The sequence below is a fragment of the Berghia stephanieae genome, chromosome 2, assembly GCF_034508935.2.
Source record: "Berghia stephanieae isolate SIO BIC M18660-M18661 chromosome 2, UCSD_Bste_1.3, whole genome shotgun sequence".
In the NCBI taxonomy this organism is placed as follows: domain Eukaryota; kingdom Metazoa; phylum Mollusca; class Gastropoda; order Nudibranchia; family Aeolidiidae; genus Berghia; species Berghia stephanieae.
In genome coordinates this window covers 124,635,150-124,640,149 of record NC_088361.1, presented here as the reverse complement: position 1 = coordinate 124,640,149, position 5,000 = coordinate 124,635,150, and the positions used below count along the sequence as shown (strand labels likewise).

Below are 5,000 nucleotides of genomic sequence, written 5' to 3'. Positions count from 1 at the left end.
ACCAAATAATGACGTAAAAATGGCAGTCTTTGGCCACAAAAGAAACCAAATCGTGAGTTGTATTTATAGTTCAACCAATGGGACCACTTGTTTCCATGAGCACTACTAACGATTACGACAACTCACTAGGCGGTGCAAAAAACAATTAATGACGTCAAAATGCCAGTCTTTTTGGGTTTCAGTGTCAGGCTATAACTTAACGATGGCTACGATCGAAGACACAGTAAGTGAGAAGTAGCTTTGAATTCTTGTCTTTTATTAAGATTATTCTCAGAATCGAAGTCCATGTTCTAACAATTAACGGCACAAGTCCAGTTATATGCCCCGGGTTTTTTTTTTTTTTTCATTTTGGCCATATACTTTTAAAATATCGATGGCGCTAAACTTGTCAAAAATGATTAAACCCGAGGTGTCTTTGAAGTCTTATGTTAAAGAAAATTTGTCAAGACAAGGGTCATTTTAGTTCATCAATATTTGAAGGGGAAGATTTTGGCCAAAATGTGGCGGCGTTCAGCAATGTCTACTGTGAATGCACCCTCCCCTCCCCCCCCCCCCCTCCTCTATAATTAGATATACACAGATATTATAAGCTGCGTCCAAGAATTTCATTCCCACGACACAGTGGGTGAGTGGGAAACTACTATTATCAGCTTCTCGGTATACCAATATGAAACATATATTTATCAGTCCACATAGATAATCGTTGATAGATGAATGAGGACGTTTTTAATTTATCTTTGTAAATAAAGCCACATGTTTAATTATTGTCTTAATTTATATTGAACTTATAGAGATTGTTAAACCAGAAACGGGATTGATGGTTTTAAAGAAAAGCTACTGTTTACTTTATTTACAAAGACGAATGGACGTTTCGGGTTCCTCCTTTATCAGTAGACCCAACAATGAAAAATGTACAATATAATTAGGACGAATCTGAGATGAATAAAATTAAATAACAAATATTATAATATCTAAATTTCAAACTGGTTGTTTATTTTATGTCTCACCCATCGTCTTATCTGTTGATAAAAAGAGACAAACCCGTACACGCCGCACCATACGTCTTAGTAAATAAACAGGAGCTTAAATGTGAACTCACAATTAATTTCTTTTGTGAATGGGCGGATTCTAAAGAAATCCTGGAACTAAACATAACTCCTTATTCTCTAGCAGTTTTGTCCCTGGTTCGAGTCCTGCTCTGGACATCGCAAAGTTGAGTCCTAGAAAAAGGCTCTTTGCTCACATTCTCTCATCGCACTTATGTGTAAAATGAATACCTGGCCAGAAACAGCATGTGTCTGTCGAAAAATATTTTTTGTTATAGCGTCTTATAATATGTTCTACATGTTAAGCATTGCTACTAGTTTGGGACACTCATGCAAAGCGCTTTGAGCAAATAAAGTGGGTACTGCGTTGGCTGTGTGATGGGGGGGGGGGGGGGGGGGGGGGGGGGGGGTTCCTCCTGTCCGTCCTCTGCTTGAACAAATGTCCACTGTATCTTCTTATTTCTGGGGCTCTTTAAGCGTAGAAAAACTGAACAGTTTTGGTAGTTCAACTCTGCCTTTGACTTTTAGGTTTTAGAGATTTTAACAGGTTTTGGAGCACCCGATTTCATTGACAATAAATTAAGTAACAAATTCATGGACAAAATAAAAAAAGACAGAATTGTACTTAGTTTGCGCTCACCTAAAAGTTTCATCCAGACACGAGCACATTATCACACTGAGAGGATTACACTCAAATGTTTACATAATATTTTATCAAAAACAGAAAACAAAACTAACAGAGTGATGATTTACAAGGTGGAAAAAATCAACTCCCAAGACTCGCAATGTCCCAGGTTTTGAGAGTTTTTGCCAAGACGGGGGTCATTTTAATCGATTGATATTTGAAGGACGAGTATTCGGGACAAATTTTTAAATACATGTCTCCAGAGGATGGCAGTTAACTGGTTAATGAACTAAATACATACCCATTTCATGGAGCATGATATGACTGTTAAGCACCCTCCGTTATACTTACTTATACTCGTATCCCTTACTACTTACGACTTAGACTACCGTACCCTGAAGAAAACACATATTTAAAATTTTGGTCGGAAAATGTGTCCTTCAAATATCGATCGCTAAAATGACCTTTATCTATAAACTAAAACTCTATGGAAGTCCGAGATTTTATAGTTTTTTGACAAGATGACGGTCTTTTTGTTTTTTAAAAGGGTTTTACAACGCTTGCAGCACATTAAGGTCATCAGCGGCAGTAAAAAAGAAGAAAATGGGATTGTAAAAAGTTCTAGAATTACAACTAAAGCACACAAGAAAAAGTAAGACAAATGGGAATTGGTTCAAATTGGGAACAGATGTAGATTCCAAGAACATACCACCATCAGTGCACTCAGTTTTGTTTGTTGTTTTTAAGGGTTTTACTGCGCTTGCAACACATAAAGGTCTTATCAGCGCCAGTAAAAAGGAAGAAAATGGGATAGTAAAAAGTTCTAGAATTACAATTAAAGCACAAAAGAAAAGGTAAGACAAAGGGGAATTGGTTCAAATAGGGAACAGATGTAGATTCCAAGAGCACACCGTCAAAGTACTTAGTTTGAGATCACCTAAAAGTCTCATCCAGACACGAGCACAGGTCCCAACTAAGAGGAATACACTCAAATGTTTACCAATTATATAATATAATATGTAAACTAAACATAATACAATGCATAACAGAGATGATGATTTACAAGGGAAAAAATTTCATATCCAAAAACTATGACTATCCATTCGACTGTTTCCCTCCCAGTCAAGGATCAGGACACAACTAAGTAATCTCATTCCAAGACAATGACGGGAAACAATTGGAAAACGGGTATGGGGGGATAGAAGACACAGCATGTATCTCCCTGCCCACTATGGGAGGCACTTAGTTTGAGATCACCTAAATGTCTCATTCTGACACAAGCACATGTCCCCACTAAGAGGAAAGCACTGAAATATTTACAAATCATACATTATGTAAACAAAAAATAATGCAGTGCATCCAAGAGAGATGATTAACAAGACAAAAAATATCATCTCCCAAAACCCCACCCAGGATGATCTTTTTAATCGATCGATATTTGAAGGACGAACTTCCTGTCCAAAATTTTAAATACATACATGCTTTTTCAAAGTACGGCAGTATAGGCTGATACTTCTGCACATCAAAATTCGAAGATTTTTTGTGTTGCCAATGGACGTAACGAATTTTGCGATCATTGCTCAGCAACGATTGATATTATCTTTTTTTAAAAAGACAAGCCAGCGTCCTGCTCGGAACTAACTATCGAATTATTCTATGAAAAAAAAAACTGTTGAAAGCGAATAACACAAACGAATTCATCATTTGTATTCAGCCTGTTTGTTTTATGGGTTTAAAAAAAAAAGGTTTAACGGTACTTGCCACACGCCAGGAAAAGTAAGACGACACACTTGGATAAAAAGAACTAGATGATAGAAGGAATGTTTGTCTGTTTTTAAGGGTTCTACGGCACTTGCTACACATTAAGGTCATATCAGCGCTGTTTAAAGGAAGAAAATGGGATAGTTGTTTTTTTTTTTTGTTTTTTTTTTGTTTTTGTTTTTTAGGGTTTTACGGCGCTTGCAAAACATTTAAGGTTATATCAGCGCCAGTAAAAAGGAAGAAAATGGGATAGGAAAAAGTTCTAGAATTACAATTAAAGAACCCAAGGAAAGGTAAAACAAAGGGGAATTTTGTTCAAATAGGAAATAGATGTAGATTCCAAGAGCACACTATCAAAGTACTTAGTTTGAGATCACCTAAAAGTCTCATCCAGACACAAGCACAAGATCCCCACTAAGAGGGATACACTCAAATGTTTACAAATCATAATATATAATATGTAAACAAAACAATACAGTGCATAACAGAGAGATGATTTACACGGAAAAAAATAATCTTCCAAAACTCTAACTAAACAATTGACTGTTTCCCTTCCAGCTAGGGTATCCAGCCAGGGCCAGGACAAAACTAAGTAATCTCATCCCAAGACAAAGACAGAAAGCATGTTGGAAAACAGATAGATAGTAGAAGATACAGTAAGTACCTCCCTGCCCACTATGGGAGGCCAGGAACCCCACCCAGAAAATGGGATAGTAAAAAGTTCTAGAATTACAATTAAAACACCCAAGAAAAGAGGACAAAGGAGAATTGGTTCAAATAGGGAATAGATGTAGATTCCAGATTCCAAGAGCACACTATCGGTGTACTTAGTTTGAGATCACCTAAATATCTCATCCTAACACAAGCACAGGTCCCCACTAAGAGGAATATACTCAAATGTGTTACAACTTTATTTTTTTAATATGTAAAACAAAAAATAATACAATGCAAAACAGAGAGATGATGTACAAGACAAAAAAAAAAAATCTCCCAAAACTATACATTTGACTGTTCCCCTCCCAGCCAGGACAAAACCAAGTAATCACATTCCAAGTCAAAGACAAAGCCTGTTGAAAAACAGATGTAAGGAATATAGAAGACACAGCGTGACATCCTGCCCACCATGGGAGGCCAAGGAACCACCCAGATAGAAGAAATGTACCTCTATATTTAATCGGAGAAAATAATAATCGCCTTACCTGGATATTTGCCAAAAAGGAAAAAAAAATATATTTTACTACAATATCTAATGCATGTATATAATACATTAAACGTAAAACGCTATTGTTTTAGATCATTAAATTTTATTGATGAGTATTATAATAAAAATGCGCAAGACAAATTATTATCAAATCATTACTATTATTAAATAACACAAAAGAAAAGTATTATGCCAGTATATAAATAATCTTAAATTGTAAACAAACATATTGGTTACGAAAAGAACGGGCAATTTTTAGAATACGTTGTATATGGATTTAAGAGGTACTGAAGTATTTTATCACATATAGTAAACGGTTAGAGTTAAACAGCGTTTCCTAAGGCATCCCTTCGAGAAGTAAAGAGTA

General features: G+C 35.9%; 1 protein-coding gene across 4 annotated transcripts in view; it reads left to right on the top strand.

The window, feature by feature from the left end:
- LOC144966514 (uncharacterized) overlaps nucleotides 1–951 on the top strand; it is a 33,606-nt gene extending 32,655 nt beyond the window's left edge. For all 4 annotated transcript variants that reach the window (XM_078903139.1, XM_078903136.1, XM_078903137.1 and 1 more), the window contains exon 8: nucleotides 1–951. This exon is cut by the window's left edge and continues 1,603 nt beyond it. The gene's annotated coding sequence lies outside the window, so the exon portion shown is untranslated.
- The last annotated feature ends 4,049 nt before the right edge of the window (nucleotides 952–5,000 follow it).